The 18,374-nt window shown below is 42.5% G+C and overlaps 1 protein-coding gene across 1 annotated transcript in view; it reads right to left on the reverse strand.

Annotated features, from left to right (window-relative positions):
• slc8a4a (solute carrier family 8 member 4a) overlaps positions 1–18,374 on the reverse strand; it is a 50,292-nt gene that overhangs the window by 25,839 nt on the left and 6,079 nt on the right. The gene's annotated exons all lie outside the window — the stretch shown is intronic.

Raw genomic sequence — 18,374 nt, forward strand, 5'->3', positions numbered from 1 at the left:
AACTTCACATCGTTTCCTGATTTTTCCAAACCAGATAAGCTGCCCTGGAGAACAAACAGACAGAAAGAGGTTTCAGTGCACAAAACTGATGTCGTCTCCCACCCCAGTTCAGACATACATAGATCTGTGAACAAAGCTGTGGATATTGGCAAGATTTGCCCCATTCACAAGAAACCTCATCCTCTCTCAAAATGTAGAACATTTCGTATGAAAACACTGGATGATAGGAAAATGTTCTTAAAGGAGAACAACCTTTGCTTCAAATGCTGTGCCTCATCTTCACACATTGCAAGAGACTGTAAAGTTAAGGTACAGTGTTCTGAGTGCCATGATGAGAAACATTGCAGTGCTCTCCACCCAGGACCAGCCCCCTGGCAGAGAGAAATTGAACCTGCGGTAGACCATGGCGGGGAGCCTGACTCCAAGGAACCAGAGGAGATCACTTCCAGCTGCACCCAGGTTTGTGGCACTAATGAAGCAAGTAGATCATGCTCTAAAATCTGTCTCGTGCAAGTGTACCCAGCAGGATGCCCACAACAAGCAGTAAAGCTCTATGCCATCCATGATGAACAAAGCAACAGATCATTGGTCCGCCCTGAGTTCTTCGAACTATTTAATGATTGTGGACCCAGCTCTCCTTACTCAATCAGAACATGTGCTGGAACTAAAGATACTATGGGAAGGAGAGCTATAGGCTATGTAGTAGCAGCCTTAGATGGTTCAGTCCACATTCCACTGCCTAGCCTTATTGAATGCAAAAATATCCCAAATGACAGAGATGAGATACCCACACCCAGCGCGGCTATGCATCACAGCCATCTGAAGTCAGTAGCTAATCTTATCCCTGAACTGGACTCTAATGCCCCCATTCTAATGCTTCTTGGACGGGATGTTATTAGAGTTCACAAAGTCCGTAAACAGATAAGTGGACCTAACAATGCACCTTACGCACAAAAATTAGACCTCGGATGGGTTGTAGTAGGAAATGTTTGTGTGGGTGATATCCACAAAACTCTTGCTATAAAGACTCTGTTCACAAATGCCACTGAGAAGGGTCGTCCCACAATGTTTGAGCCATGCCCCAATGTTTTCAACATAAAAGAGAAACATTGCGAAATACAAGTTCCATTCAACTTAGGGACCCAGCTTGTGGACAGCACTTGTGAACCAGATCACTTAGGATGTAATGTGTTCAAACAAACCAGACATGACAATTACATCGCACCTTCCATTCAAGACAACGTCTTCTTAAAAATAATGGAAGAAGGAATAACGAAGGACAAAGATAACAACTGGACAGCTCCCTTGCCATTCAAACTGCCACGGCAAAAGCTCCCTAACAACAGGCCACAGGCCCTGAAGCGCCTTATGTCACTTGTGCATAACTTCGAACAGAAGGAAGAAATGAAGGAACACTTTGTGGCTTTCATGGACAAAGTATTCAAAAACAACCATGCAGAAATTGCCCCACCACTAAAAAATGGAGAAGAATGTTGGTATTTGCCACTATTTGGTATTTACCACCCCCGTAAACCCAAACAGATCAGGGTCGTCTTCGACAGCAGCGCCAAATACGAGGGTGTATCACTGAACGATGTGTTGTTAACAGGACCAGATCTTAACAACTCCCTGTTAGGTGTCTTAATACGCTTCAGAAAGGAAGCTGTTGCCTTTACGGCAGACATCGAACAGATGTTTTACTGTTTCAATGTACATGAGCAAGACAGGAACTACTTGCGTTTTTTGTGGTTCCGAGACAATGACATTTCTAAAGACATTGTGGAGTATAGGATGAGAGTCCACGTCTTTGGAAATAGCCCGTCACCAGCTGTGGCCATATATGGCTTGCATCAGTCTGTTCTACGCAGTGAGCCAGACAGTGATCCAGATGTAAGGCAGTTTGTCACACGGGACTTTTACGTGGACGACGGACTCAAATCGCTTCCCACCATTGAAATGGCCGTGTCCCTACTCCAAAGAACCCGTGACACACTTGCAAAGTCAAATCTCAGACTGCATAAAATAGCAGCTAACAGAAAGGAAGTGTTGGAGGCGTTCCCTACCCAAGATCATGCTAAAGATTTGAAAGACTTAGACTTTGAAGCCGACTCAGTCATCATGCAACGCAGCCTAGGTCTCCTTTGGGACCTAGGTAGAGACTGCTTCACCTTTCGAGTCCCAGATGAGACAAAGCCCTTTACGAAAAGAGGTGTTTTATCAACAATTAACAGCCTTTATGATCCGTTAGGGTTTGTAGCGCCAGTCACTATACAGGGAAAGTCTATTCTGCGTGAACTGACAGTTGGAAATGGAGACTGGGATACACCATTACCCCCAGAAAAGGAAGAGTCCTGGACCCTTTGGAAGGACTCACTTAAAGAACTATCTGATCTGACTATTGCTAGAGCATACACAGACATTTCTCCTTCAACAGCCACAAAAAGAGAGTTGTGTGTGTTTTCGGATGCGTCTACTAAAGCCATAGCCGCAGTGGCTTATCTCAGAGTGACAGATGCAGAAGGAAACTGTCAAGTCGGGTTTATTATGGGCAAAGCGAAGCTTGCACCACGTCCAGATCAGACCATACCAAGACTGGAGCTTAGTGCTGCTGTATTAGCAGTAGAGCTTGCAGATTTAATTGCTGATGAACTTGACCTCAAACTGGACTGCACTATATTCCATACAGACAGTAAAGTGGTCCTAGGTTATATCTACAACGAGACTAGGAGATTTTATGTTTATGTTAGTAACCGTGTAACCAGGATCCGCAGATCTTCTCAGCCGAGTCAGTGGCATTATGTGGCTAGCAGTCAGAACCCCGCAGATCATGCCACTCGTTCTGTACCTGCGTACCAGCTGCCCCTTAGTAATTGGCTCACTGGCCCTGACTTTTTGCTTCAAGTCCAAAAGTTCCCACATGAGTCTCACGATCTTGTGGACCCTAGCAAGGACTCAGATGTTAGACCTTGTGTAACTGTTCTCAAAACTGCAGCTTCAACTAAGCATCTTGGTTCGGATAGGTTCAGTAAGTTTTCTACATGGAGGTCACTCACACGTGCTCTTTCTAGACTACTGCATCTCATCCACAACTTCAAATCACCATCAAACAGAAACAATCGCTGCAGCGGTTGGCATTACTGTGAGACAGGACTCACTGTTGACGAGTTTAAACAAGCTCAAAATATTGTGATTCAAGCAGTACAACAGGACGTATATTCGGAAGAAATCCAGTGTATACAAAACAACGAGAGTCTACCCAAAACCAGTCCTCTCAAGAACTTGGACCCTTACCTGGATGAAAATGGACTCCTCAGAGTAGGTGGTCGCATCACTGACTCGAACTTCACTCAAGGTGAAAAGAACCCACTTCTAGTTCCAGGCCACCATCATGTTGCAGTTCTTCTCATAAAGCACTACCACAATCAGGTTCATCATCAAGGTCGCCTGTTTACTGAAGGAACTATACGTTCTGCAGGATGGTGGATTATAGGTGGCAAAAGAAAAGTGAGCACCGTCATCTATCATTGTGTAACCTGCAAAAGACTTCGAGCTCCTCTGAGCACACAAAAGATGTCAGACCTTCCGCCAGATCGTCTTTCAACAGACCCTCCATTCACAAATGTGGGCTTAGATGTGTTCGGTCCATGGTATGTGTCTTCCCGACGCACCAGAGGAAGTGTCAATCAAATCAAAAGGCTCCAGCTGGTAACTTCGAGGCGTCAGATGTTTACAGACATCAGTGGCGTCAGGTCCAGCACCTGTCAAACACCTTCTGGGACAAATGGAAGAAAGAGTTCCTTCCTATTCTTCAGTCACGTCGCAAGTGGCAAGCCAGCCAACCTAATGTGAGCTTAGGAAGTGTCATCGTACTCAAAGACAGTCAAGTACCAAGAAATGAATGGCCTCTTGGACTCATAACTCAGGTGTTTCCAAGTAAAGACAATAGAGTACGTAAAGTAGAAATTAAGGTAGCCAAACCAGATGGTTCAAAGCTGTTGGTAAGACCTATTTCAGAAATTGTAGTTTTGGTTCCTTCATAAGATAGCTTGTTTTTTCTCGAGATTCTTTTGTGGCGTTTATTCACGCCAGACGGGGAGTGTTCTGTTCTGAAGTTGCAAATGTTATGTTTTCAGAAGCTGTTTCATTCATGTAGAGCAAAAAATGAGGAAAGCCTGCCCTCTTGTGTTCTTTTCAGGTATTGTAACTTGACAACCGTTTTTTTTTTGTAGACAGAAACTTTATTGAACGGCAGAAGTAGTCAAGAACAAAACGGCAATGGCGTCAGCACTTATTTCATGGTGTCTTTTTCGGAAGAAATTTCTGCAAATATCGTTCGCTAGAGGTTGCATTGCTGGTATGTACTAAATCGATAATTCTGTAACATTGTTTTTGCGCTTGATGTTACTCGGTAACGTATTATTTCAGTCTAAAATTAGTCGTTTTGCTATGTAAATTACACGTGAGTTGTAAGGTTGTCCAACATGGCGTCAGTACCGCAGATTCTTGCTTATGGATATATTTAGGATGTTATTTAGCAGAAATTCTCTGTAAAAGTGCATTTATGCTGCACATATTCATATTTTTATCATGTTGTTCTTCTTGTTTTCAGTTTTACCCTTTTGAATGTCATTAAACCTGCTGACAACGATCTTCGGTCTCCAGAGTTATGATATGAGGAAGGTGTTAGATAGCCTTTGCATTAGACATGCACCAGAAACGGCACAGTAAAACAGCAGCATCCACGCTCAAGAAGATAATGCAGTCATCGCATCTAGAGTGAAGCAGACCACTACTACGCCCATAGCAGCGCGGCATACAGCAGTGATCCTGCAGACGTCTCCTACTCAACTCCACCATGTCCAAAAAGACATCATCTCTCAAGACCCAGTCGGAGGCTTCATACGTCTCCTCTACAGGCTCTGCAGCAGCCAAAGCCAGAGCAAGGGCTGAGGCAGTCAAAGCCCGCCTTAGCTTTGCAGCCAAAGAAATGAACTTAAAAGTAGAAAAAGCCAAAATCGAAGCATCCATTGAATTTCTACAACAAGAAAAAGATGTAGCGTCAGCCATTGCTGAAGCAGAGGCATTAGAAGCAGCTGTTGTCTCACAGATGGAAGCACGCAGCAACCCAGGTCCTTCTGTAATAGCTGAGCGTACCGAACAATATGTCACCAGCCAGACTAAATTTGTAGAGGGGTTGGAAAGTGCTGCTCTTCAGCCATCGCAAGTCGGAAATGTACTTCAAGATAGACCGGAACTCACAAGCAATGAGTCATTACACTCTAAACAAGAGGACGATCCACAGCAAACTCCAGTCTGCCCTCCCAATTATCTTGACAACTCCCAAAACCCCCCAGTTATTATCTCATCTCCACACACTAATAAGGATTTCACAGCCGATTGGTCAAACCAAGTAGCAGCATCTAGTTTCTATGAAGCCAGACCCTCACGCCAGGAGTCTAGAGATTCCAATGTAAATGACTTTATTAGGTATTTTGCTCGCCGTGAAATAGTGTCAACAGGACTACTTCAGTTTAATGACAAACCCCAAAATTTCAGAGCTTGGAAGCGCTCCTTTGAAAATACAATAAGGGGTTTAGATCTAACGGCGAGTGAGGAGATGGACCTGATGTTAAAGTGGCTTGGCAAAGAATCTGCTGAACAAGTAGAGCAAATCAGAGCTATACACATTAATAACCCAGTCAATGGCCTCAACATGATGTGGAACAGGCTTGAACAATGTTACGGATCAGCTGAAGCAATAGAGGATGCACTTTTCAAAAGAATTGAGGCATTTCCAAAAATCACACCCAAAGACTATTCAAAACTAAGGAAGTTTAGTGACCTGCTCATGGAAATTCAGAGTGCTAAAGATGATGGGGACCTCCCTGGTCTGGCGTTCTTGGATACAGCAAGAGGAGTAAATCCCATTGTTCAAAAACTCCCCTTCCACTTGCAAGAAAAATGGATTACAGTAGGAACTAACTACAAGCGCACAAAATGTGTGTTTTTCCCACCATTTAACATTTTCGTAGACTTTGTGACTCAAGAGGCTGACTCTAAAAATGATCCGAGCTTCAACTTCACATCGTTTCCTGATTTTTCCAAACCAGATAAGCTGCCCTGGAGAACAAACAGACAGAAAGAGGTTTCAGTGCACAAAACTGATGTCGTCTCCCACCCCAGTTCAGACATACATAGATCTGTGAACAAAGCTGTGGATATTGGCAAGATTTGCCCCATTCACAAGAAACCTCATCCTCTCTCAAAATGTAGAACATTTCGTATGAAAACACTGGATGATAGGAAAATGTTCTTAAAGGAGAACAACCTTTGCTTCAAATGCTGTGCCTCATCTTCACACATTGCAAGAGACTGTAAAGTTAAGGTACAGTGTTCTGAGTGCCATGATGAGAAACATTGCAGTGCTCTCCACCCAGGACCAGCCCCCTGGCAGAGAGAAATTGAACCTGCGGTAGACCATGGCGGGGAGCCTGACTCCAAGGAACCAGAGGAGATCACTTCCAGCTGCACCCAGGTTTGTGGCACTAATGAAGCAAGTAGATCATGCTCTAAAATCTGTCTCGTGCAAGTGTACCCAGCAGGATGCCCACAACAAGCAGTAAAGCTCTATGCCATCCATGATGAACAAAGCAACAGATCATTGGTCCGCCCTGAGTTCTTCGAACTATTTAATGATTGTGGACCCAGCTCTCCTTACTCAATCAGAACATGTGCTGGAACTAAAGATACTATGGGAAGGAGAGCTATAGGCTATGTAGTAGCAGCCTTAGATGGTTCAGTCCACATTCCACTGCCTAGCCTTATTGAATGCAAAAATATCCCAAATGACAGAGATGAGATACCCACACCCAGCGCGGCTATGCATCACAGCCATCTGAAGTCAGTAGCTAATCTTATCCCTGAACTGGACTCTAATGCCCCCATTCTAATGCTTCTTGGACGGGATGTTATTAGAGTTCACAAAGTCCGTAAACAGATAAGTGGACCTAACAATGCACCTTACGCACAAAAATTAGACCTCGGATGGGTTGTAGTAGGAAATGTTTGTGTGGGTGATATCCACAAAACTCTTGCTATAAAGACTCTGTTCACAAATGCCACTGAGAAGGGTCGTCCCACAATGTTTGAGCCATGCCCCAATGTTTTCAACATAAAAGAGAAACATTGCGAAATACAAGTTCCATTCAACTTAGGGACCCAGCTTGTGGACAGCACTTGTGAACCAGATCACTTAGGATGTAATGTGTTCAAACAAACCAGACATGACAATTACATCGCACCTTCCATTCAAGACAACGTCTTCTTAAAAATAATGGAAGAAGGAATAACGAAGGACAAAGATAACAACTGGACAGCTCCCTTGCCATTCAAACTGCCACGGCAAAAGCTCCCTAACAACAGGCCACAGGCCCTGAAGCGCCTTATGTCACTTGTGCATAACTTCGAACAGAAGGAAGAAATGAAGGAACACTTTGTGGCTTTCATGGACAAAGTATTCAAAAACAACCATGCAGAAATTGCCCCACCACTAAAAAATGGAGAAGAATGTTGGTATTTGCCACTATTTGGTATTTACCACCCCCGTAAACCCAAACAGATCAGGGTCGTCTTCGACAGCAGCGCCAAATACGAGGGTGTATCACTGAACGATGTGTTGTTAACAGGACCAGATCTTAACAACTCCCTGTTAGGTGTCTTAATACGCTTCAGAAAGGAAGCTGTTGCCTTTACGGCAGACATCGAACAGATGTTTTACTGTTTCAATGTACATGAGCAAGACAGGAACTACTTGCGTTTTTTGTGGTTCCGAGACAATGACATTTCTAAAGACATTGTGGAGTATAGGATGAGAGTCCACGTCTTTGGAAATAGCCCGTCACCAGCTGTGGCCATATATGGCTTGCATCAGTCTGTTCTACGCAGTGAGCCAGACAGTGATCCAGATGTAAGGCAGTTTGTCACACGGGACTTTTACGTGGACGACGGACTCAAATCGCTTCCCACCATTGAAATGGCCGTGTCCCTACTCCAAAGAACCCGTGACACACTTGCAAAGTCAAATCTCAGACTGCATAAAATAGCAGCTAACAGAAAGGAAGTGTTGGAGGCGTTCCCTACCCAAGATCATGCTAAAGATTTGAAAGACTTAGACTTTGAAGCCGACTCAGTCATCATGCAACGCAGCCTAGGTCTCCTTTGGGACCTAGGTAGAGACTGCTTCACCTTTCGAGTCCCAGATGAGACAAAGCCCTTTACGAAAAGAGGTGTTTTATCAACAATTAACAGCCTTTATGATCCGTTAGGGTTTGTAGCGCCAGTCACTATACAGGGAAAGTCTATTCTGCGTGAACTGACAGTTGGAAATGGAGACTGGGATACACCATTACCCCCAGAAAAGGAAGAGTCCTGGACCCTTTGGAAGGACTCACTTAAAGAACTATCTGATCTGACTATTGCTAGAGCATACACAGACATTTCTCCTTCAACAGCCACAAAAAGAGAGTTGTGTGTGTTTTCGGATGCGTCTACTAAAGCCATAGCCGCAGTGGCTTATCTCAGAGTGACAGATGCAGAAGGAAACTGTCAAGTCGGGTTTATTATGGGCAAAGCGAAGCTTGCACCACGTCCAGATCAGACCATACCAAGACTGGAGCTTAGTGCTGCTGTATTAGCAGTAGAGCTTGCAGATTTAATTGCTGATGAACTTGACCTCAAACTGGACTGCACTATATTCCATACAGACAGTAAAGTGGTCCTAGGTTATATCTACAACGAGACTAGGAGATTTTATGTTTATGTTAGTAACCGTGTAACCAGGATCCGCAGATCTTCTCAGCCGAGTCAGTGGCATTATGTGGCTAGCAGTCAGAACCCCGCAGATCATGCCACTCGTTCTGTACCTGCGTACCAGCTGCCCCTTAGTAATTGGCTCACTGGCCCTGACTTTTTGCTTCAAGTCCAAAAGTTCCCACATGAGTCTCACGATCTTGTGGACCCTAGCAAGGACTCAGATGTTAGACCTTGTGTAACTGTTCTCAAAACTGCAGCTTCAACTAAGCATCTTGGTTCGGATAGGTTCAGTAAGTTTTCTACATGGAGGTCACTCACACGTGCTCTTTCTAGACTACTGCATCTCATCCACAACTTCAAATCACCATCAAACAGAAACAATCGCTGCAGCGGTTGGCATTACTGTGAGACAGGACTCACTGTTGACGAGTTTAAACAAGCTCAAAATATTGTGATTCAAGCAGTACAACAGGACGTATATTCGGAAGAAATCCAGTGTATACAAAACAACGAGAGTCTACCCAAAACCAGTCCTCTCAAGAACTTGGACCCTTACCTGGATGAAAATGGACTCCTCAGAGTAGGTGGTCGCATCACTGACTCGAACTTCACTCAAGGTGAAAAGAACCCACTTCTAGTTCCAGGCCACCATCATGTTGCAGTTCTTCTCATAAAGCACTACCACAATCAGGTTCATCATCAAGGTCGCCTGTTTACTGAAGGAACTATACGTTCTGCAGGATGGTGGATTATAGGTGGCAAAAGAAAAGTGAGCACCGTCATCTATCATTGTGTAACCTGCAAAAGACTTCGAGCTCCTCTGAGCACACAAAAGATGTCAGACCTTCCGCCAGATCGTCTTTCAACAGACCCTCCATTCACAAATGTGGGCTTAGATGTGTTCGGTCCATGGTATGTGTCTTCCCGACGCACCAGAGGAAGTGTCAATCAAATCAAAAGGCTCCAGCTGGTAACTTCGAGGCGTCAGATGTTTACAGACATCAGTGGCGTCAGGTCCAGCACCTGTCAAACACCTTCTGGGACAAATGGAAGAAAGAGTTCCTTCCTATTCTTCAGTCACGTCGCAAGTGGCAAGCCAGCCAACCTAATGTGAGCTTAGGAAGTGTCATCGTACTCAAAGACAGTCAAGTACCAAGAAATGAATGGCCTCTTGGACTCATAACTCAGGTGTTTCCAAGTAAAGACAATAGAGTACGTAAAGTAGAAATTAAGGTAGCCAAACCAGATGGTTCAAAGCTGTTGGTAAGACCTATTTCAGAAATTGTAGTTTTGGTTCCTTCATAAGATAGCTTGTTTTTTCTCGAGATTCTTTTGTGGCGTTTATTCACGCCAGACGGGGAGTGTTCTGTTCTGAAGTTGCAAATGTTATGTTTTCAGAAGCTGTTTCATTCATGTAGAGCAAAAAATGAGGAAAGCCTGCCCTCTTGTGTTCTTTTCAGGTATTGTAACTTGACAACCGTTTTTTTTTTGTAGACAGAAACTTTATTGAACGGCAGAAGTAGTCAAGAACAAAACGGCAATGGCGTCAGCACTTATTTCATGGTGTCTTTTTCGGAAGAAATTTCTGCAAATATCGTTCGCTAGAGGTTGCATTGCTGGTATGTACTAAATCGATAATTCTGTAACATTGTTTTTGCGCTTGATGTTACTCGGTAACGTATTATTTCAGTCTAAAATTAGTCGTTTTGCTATGTAAATTACACGTGAGTTGTAAGGTTGTCCAACATGGCGTCAGTACCGCAGATTCTTGCTTATGGATATATTTAGGATGTTATTTAGCAGAAATTCTCTGTAAAAGTGCATTTATGCTGCACATATTCATATTTTTATCATGTTGTTCTTCTTGTTTTCAGTTTTACCCTTTTGAATGTCATTAAACCTGCTGACAACGATCTTCGGTCTCCAGAGTTATGATATGAGGAAGGTGTTAGATAGCCTTTGCATTAGACATGCACCAGAAACGGCACAATTTACACATGAAATTGTTAATATTTCAGTTGTTTTAAGACAGCAGCAATCCACTTCGGTCTTGGTCCTGCTTCAATTAGTCTTTAGCTCATCAGTCTGGTCAGAGATAAACTCTAGTTCTCCAAACTGAGGCTGTTCAAAGAGTTATCCACAACAGGTAAGATATTAGTTGTTTACACCCTTTCCACAGAACCTCCCTTCAAAAGATCTAGCCTGTCTCTTTAACCTAATCACACTTTTTCATGTTTAAATCAAAATTAAATCATTAAAAAACACAAGTTTTGAATTTGAATCATTTTGTGATACATATTCTTTGAATTTAAGTAAAGCTTTTATCTTTTTACAGTTATTTTTGCTGAACAAAATGTGTAAAAAAATTTGTATTTCTGAACATAAATCAATAGATTAGTTATTTATGGAAGTTACACATTTTCCCATGACAGTATGCTGGTGTGGAGATGGACTCATCGCCGTGGCAACCAAGTAAGGCTGATCAGAAAGGATGCAACAGGAAAATGACTCCTTTACACGCTTCAGTCAGTTGTTGCTTTTTGTGGCACCGAATCCTCCCCCAGAAAGCAGGAAAGCCAAGATAAAAGATTCAAAGAGGTTTCATCTTGAATGAGTTTGGTAAAAAACTGCACTTATTTAATGTGGACATCGCAGTTTACACCTCACTGGACAGAACATCTAAAACGGTGTCAGTCTCGCTTTTCTTTCCTGGCACCACTTCATAAATTTTGAATTTGTTTTTCGCTGCATGAGAAAGTGGATGTGAGGCATGAGGGCACGTGAAAAGTGTGAAACGCACAAGTCTCACGCTCGGTGCGAAAGGGAAAAGTTTAGGGAACACGGAAAGTAAGGCATACAGATACACGGTGCAGCAAAATAAAATCCCATCACATTACAGACGACGGAGGTAAAAACGGGATGGGACAGGGCCGCCCACAATCTGACAAACAGATATTTGAAATAATGGAGCAGCGTGGAAGTGTGACAGCTAGGTAAAGATGACAAATTCAGAAAAACATTTTCCACATTTCTGTAGGGCGGGGCGTAATAGAAATTGCATTTTTAAATTTTGAAGCCAATGTTGAAGTGAGATTAAAAATTAGTGGATCGCCACAGTGATCGTAGACCATCCTGATGAGGGGAAAGCAGATTTCACCGTCACTCACAGAGGAGTGTTTCAAAGCCACCAATGTCAAGTTTACGTTTGTGATAAAAGAAATGTCAAGAATATGAATATATATATTTATACACACACACACACACACACACACACATATACTGTATATGTTTATCACTTGGGAGCAAACAGCATAAAGTCCTGGAAAAAAGAAAGTTCACCATCTTTCAATTCTAGGTTTTTACAGATCAGGACATAATCAAAATGATTTGGTCTTTACCAGGTCCTAAAGTAATTACAATCTTATCTCAGGTGTACAAAAACACACAACAGATTCCACCCTGTTATTATGTATTAAACAGAACTTAGGTCAAAATGGGAAAAGTAGTGTGAGGAAAACCTAAGTTCCCCCAGTGAGTTTTCTGTATGGCTGTGGAGGAACTTTTGCCCACTTTCCTTTACAACATCACTTCCTTTTTTGAGACATGAGTTGAGGTCCGGATCGTTGCAACATTTTGTTTTTTTTCTTTTTCAGCCTGTTTTTGTAGATTAGCTGCTGTGTTTGGGATCATTATTCTGTTTCATGACCCGGTTTGGTCCAAACTTTAGCTGTTGGACAGGTGTCCTCACATTTGACTTCTTCGGTCTACAGAGGAGTTCATGGTCAACTCAGTGACTGCAAGGTGTTCAGGTCCTGGAGCTGCAAAACAAGCCCAGATCATCACTCCTCCACCACTGTGTTTGACAGCTGGTACGAGGTGTTTGTGCTGATTGTGCTATGCATTATGGGTGAACATCTCTATTTTGGTCCCATCTGTCCAAAGGACATTGTTCCTGAAGTCTTGTGGTTCATTCAGGCCCAACTTTACAAAACTAAGTCCTGCTGCCACGTTCTTTTTAGAGAGATGAGGATTTCTTCTTCAACCCTTCCAAACAAGCCATACTCATTCAGTCTGTTTCTAATACCCCTATCATGAACTTTAACCTTTTATAATGGCATAACTGAAGCCTGAAAAGGCTGAGATGGAGGTCTTGGCATTTTTGTTTTGCAATTTCTTTGAGCACTGCCTGGTCTAACCGCGGGGTGAATTTTCTGGGCTACTCACTCCTGGACTTAGTGAAACCTGTTGTGTGTTTTTGGACACCTGGTAAGGATCAATCATTTTCATTATTGCCTGATATGTACAACCCTAAAACTGAAAGAGGGCAGACTTGTTTTATCCCGATGGGTAAATATTTTACAATCAATTGCAGATAGCAGTGCTTCGAATAGTTTTATTAAAAAACATTCTTTCTTTGAGTCTCTAGCCGTGGTAAAACGTGTGGCGTTATTATATCAAGAACAAAATTAGTGTCAGGAAACAGGGAGAGGGAGGCGAACCCAGAGCACAGACTCATTTTAAATAAACTAATTTATTTAAATAAAAAAAATAAACAAAACAAAAAGCTGACGTGGCAGCAAAGGCTAAACAAAAACGCAAACGAAATAATAACATGGAGCACGGAGCAACAAGGTATAATCCAAATAGAAGCGAGCACAGAGTGAAAAACCGGGAACAGTGAAACAATGAATCAGAGGTGAGTGGAGGAGATGACCAGGTTTTAAGCACAGGAGGTGATTAGGGAAGTGGGCACAGGTGGAATGATTACTGAAGCTGGGACAGGTGTAGATGGGCGTGGCAGGGAGACAAGTGAGAAACTGAGGAGTGAATAGTGACAGAAAACAAAGGCACGAGTAACCAGAACTAAACTAAGACCAAGATAACTGAACACAAACAGAAAACATGAGGACAATAAACAGAATACAAAAATCCCCCCCCCCAAAAAACAAAACCCAACAATTAGACTTTGTGCATAAACTATAAGAGGAGCTCCTTCACATTAGTGCTGCTTAAATGGAGCAAAGCTTTCCGTCACCCTTAATTGGACCAGAAGAAACACATGATTTGTGAGCTGCAAGCAGCTGCTGTGAATGTGTTAGCCAGCTTCGACGCCGCTGCTTCTCCTTCAGGATCCACGTTCTTGGGAAAGTTCAGGATGTTATTGATCGAGAAGGCATTATGAGCGAGAAATAAAGAATATCGGGGGAATACATTTTCCTTTCCAGGAGTGATTTCCTCACGTCTCTTTCATCATAACTTGTGTAATTGCTTCCGTTATCCACTTCAGCTTTGACTAGCGTATGTTGCCACACATTTGAAGGTTCAAACAGAAACAGATGCGAGCCTGTGGTGCACGCAAGCATCAAAGTGTCTGTGCAGATTTTTCTCTAATCCATAAACACAGAATGCAAAGTGGCTTTCTGTGTCGGCCTGTTTATTTTGGTTTAGATGTTTGTGTCTGTACATCCTAATCTATTTGCCGTGGCAACCAAATTTAGATGGTAAATTATTATTCAGCAGCATTCAGAGATTTAAAACCTTTCCTCCTGGCTCCAAGTCAAAAGCTTAAACATTTGGCTTTGTCTTCTTCTGCTGCTCCGTGCTCAAACGTCGACAGGGAAAGGCAAATGTGCACAAAGACACACTGTAACTAACACACACACAGGAGCCTGGAGGCCTGCTGCTGAGTGTCAGCTCTTTGTCCCGATCGTTCGGGGAAACACTCAGGTAAGAAGAGCCAGCTCTGTTTGAAACATGAACTTTGGCAGCCTGCTGAGCAGCAAGGTTCACGAGCGCACATCCACCACAGAGAGTGTGGGGAGTTTATCTGCTTGGAGACACAAATACACAATCAGATACAGAGCTGAAGCTTGTGCAGAGGCAAGCTGTAGTGATGGGGTTTCGTCTGCATTTTTTTAAACTGAAAATGATGAAAGATTCAAATAACTGACGTAAAGGAAAATTCGCCTCCCGTCCAGCATTAGAATAAAAAAGGAATAAATGTGACGTCTAAGAGACTTTGACGTGATTGCTTGAAAAGTGCAAACTTCGGGAGGACGGTTCAACATCAGTGGTTAACTAGAAAATCGCTGATGAGTTTCTGAATCGTGCCAACACAACTAATGCCCTAAATTAAAACATACATCCTATTTAAGTTTCACTTTTGTAATAATCTAAGCTGACACTATGCAGATATTTTGATGCTAAAGAAAGCAGAAGTATCTGGTTATCACACATGGACTTTTTTATGTGTCCACATTGTTTTTATGTAGGAAACATGACATGTTAGAAAGCTCCTTTACCTCCAGTTCTGAAGAGAAAAGTCTGAGCTCAGATACCATGGAAGTTGATGAGAGTTTGTGTGTGTGTGTGCGCTCTGCAATTTGAGGGATTGGACAGAAAACCGTATGTCCTAAAACAGTGAGAGACAGACTGGGTGAAAGACAAAAATGCCTACATTTTGATGTATGAACTGTATAAGACGTGTGAAGTTTGTGGGAGTAAGGAAAATTTGTAAATCCTATCTTAAACATTCTGTGGTAAAAATCTTCAAAACTCATAAAACTTAAACAATGATTGCGTCAAATCAATAAAGATATCAAAACGTCCTTTCTGTCTCTCGAAGTCCAACTTTCTGTGACCCATTTAAACTTTGAGTGATGTTTCTGCTGTGAAGTACGTCTGAGCAGCAGGACTGGGTTTTCTCACTCATTTAGCCAAAATCCCCTTGTTTTTGAGGAAATCTTACACAGTTTTTTGCTTTTTTCAAACTCACACCGCTACTCAAAGCCACAGCGTGCAATTCACAATCGAAGTGCATATCTTATTGTATTTTTCAATTTTTTTTAATGGATTTTCCAAAACTGCAAAAAGAGAAGCAAATCAAATTTGTGACGTTAATGGAAGAATAATGGACAAATAGTAATCAGGGTGGGGGGGCTCCAGCATCGAAGCACCCTTGATGAACAGCCTCAGGTGGCTCATAGAGAGTGTACAGATTTTCATTCAGATAGAATTTGGAAATTAATTTGCCAAAAACTGAACTCTAAAGATAAGAAAGCTGCTGTGACTACACTAGACTTGCCCACTGGGATTCGAGATCTGAGTCAAACACTTCCACTGATGATCAAAGCGCCGCTGCACTCCCCTTTAAGTCCTTGACTCGCTTTTTAATCTAAGGGGCGCAGGAGAAGCTGAGCACAGCGTTGACATTTTCCCTTACATCTGCATCTTACGTCCTTTCATCAGTTTCTGGTTGTGTAGCTCCTGCTCTTTTTGGTCTTCTCTTGCTGCATGATGACTCTGACAGAAAGTTTGTGCCACTCCGAGCTTGCTACAATCTGCGAGCGGGATCTAAGTTCAGCAGTTGAGGGTTTTAGCTACAGCTCAGTCTCCATCTGAATGCTGATACAAGCCGCCTGCCTCTCATCTCACATTGTTATACACCCCGGACTCATTATCTGCAGCCTCTGTAGCTGTCTGCAGCACACGCAGAACTTTGGGGACTCCTTTAACCCCTCTTCACTCGCTTTAATTGCTCTAGATGCTAAAGAAGCTCTTTTTAATTCTCCTTTGGAGTGACATTTTGTTTGACGTTGGTTTAAAATGGATTCAGCACAAGTTTGCCCGAATCATACACACACAGACTGATGTGTAAACAATGGAAAGGCAAATATTATTAAAGGCCTAGCATTCCTTAAAGGAATGCATATCATCCGCCACCTTTCAAGCTACAGTTTTAAACTAAAGTCATTGTATGATGAAGGGAGGAACTTAGAAGATAAGGTTATATACAGCTTGACACAAAATTGTCTGATTTGTTAGCACCCAAAGTATGTGTTGAGGATGACTCTCAGCTACTACCATGTCAAGATTTAGCTCATTATCTGTAAAACTGATTGAGTTAGAGACATTTTTGTCTTTGCTCAGGTTGATCAGCTCTGGTGGCTAACTTAGATTAGGCCGACTCCAAAAGGTAATCAGTTGTACATGTATACCCAATGTTTACTTTCTGAGAATTTTATTAAAATCAGGATAGTGAGCCATGGGATATTTTGCTAACAGACAAACAGGGTTAAAGCCAAATGTTAATGATGACGTTTTAACCAAAGCTTTTGCAAAATGTGTTGCACTCAGAGTATGTGTTGGAGATGACTTTTAGCTACTACCACATCAAATATTAGTTCAATATATGTAAAACTGACTGATTTATAGCTATTTATTTGTTTTTTTAAGGTCAATTAGCCATGGCAGACATCTTAAATTAGGCTGAACTTAAAGGTTAATCAGTGGTAGATGTATAAATATTGATTAATTTCTGAAGGTTTCATTAAAATCCATCCAGTGGTTTATGAGATAATTTGGTAACAGACAGACAGGAATGACTCCAGTAGTTAATTGGAAAATTTTAAGCAAAGATTTTGTGCGATCACTTAGTCCTCAAGGTATGTATTGCAAATCATTCCTAGCTACAACCACACCACATTTTAGCTCAATATCTGTAAAACTACCAAAGTTATAGTCATTTATGTGTTTGGCAATGATGATTAGTTAAACAGTTGTAGATGAACATCGACTGATTCCTTTCCTTAAGTTTCATTAAAAAAATCCATCAAGTGGTAAATGATAAAATCCATCATGTGGTAAATGAGATATTTTGCTAACAGACACACACACAGAGGGGGGAAAAAAACATTATCACAGGCGGGCAATAAAGATGAGCGTGATCAAGCAAACTGCTAAACACACGGACGTATCTCTTCAAATCTCTCCTCCACTGCGAGGCAAAACAGAGAAGCAGGGAGCTCGGTTTTCTCTCTGACACCATGTATTCACCTGCCTTCACTCCCACTCAGCCGGCCCACACAGCACACCTACACACCAAATTCTCCTCGCACAGAGAGCTTCATCTCGCACAGTTTATTTGGTATTCTTCTGTCCTTTGTTGAGCTGTAAATCATCCTGCGATGAGCCTGACATACTTGAGGTCATTCTGTTTGTTCTTTCAAGTGAGGAGAAAAATAACAACTCGAATTGTCATAAAGCAAACACCGCTCATGTAGTCATCATTCAGCCAACCCTGCCACACTGGGTACGAGAGAAAAGCTGGAAAACATCCCACTTTTAGCTCTCTCTCTCTCTCTCTCCGGCTCTCTCGCTGAGCGCTCTGCCTCTTTTGATCTTTTTCATCTGCCTCTCTCAGCTCGAGCATCCTCCCCGAATCTTTTTGTTAAAATAATCACACGGGCTTCATCTCACACACCTGTTCTCAGGAACAGCTCAACCCTCATCCCTTCCTCGTCGCCGGCGCAAAGTCACCCGTCTGATTTTATTTTATTTTTTTTCCCACACCTCTACTCTGTCGCTCACTTGCACCTCCTTTGATTTCTGCAGAGAAGTCTACCCTGCAGCATCACAATAAAGTATAAAATCCCAAAGGGCTGCGTTTTAATTCTATATTCATTCATGGAGCTGTTCCTCTGCTTCTTCTCCTGCACCCAGCCACAATGTGTCATTATCTGCTGCACAATTACATCCTCTAATCCTCCCACCTTACCCCCCCC

Source organism: Kryptolebias marmoratus, linkage group LG13 (genome assembly GCF_001649575.2).
Source record: "Kryptolebias marmoratus isolate JLee-2015 linkage group LG13, ASM164957v2, whole genome shotgun sequence".
Classification (NCBI taxonomy): domain Eukaryota; kingdom Metazoa; phylum Chordata; class Actinopteri; order Cyprinodontiformes; family Rivulidae; genus Kryptolebias; species Kryptolebias marmoratus.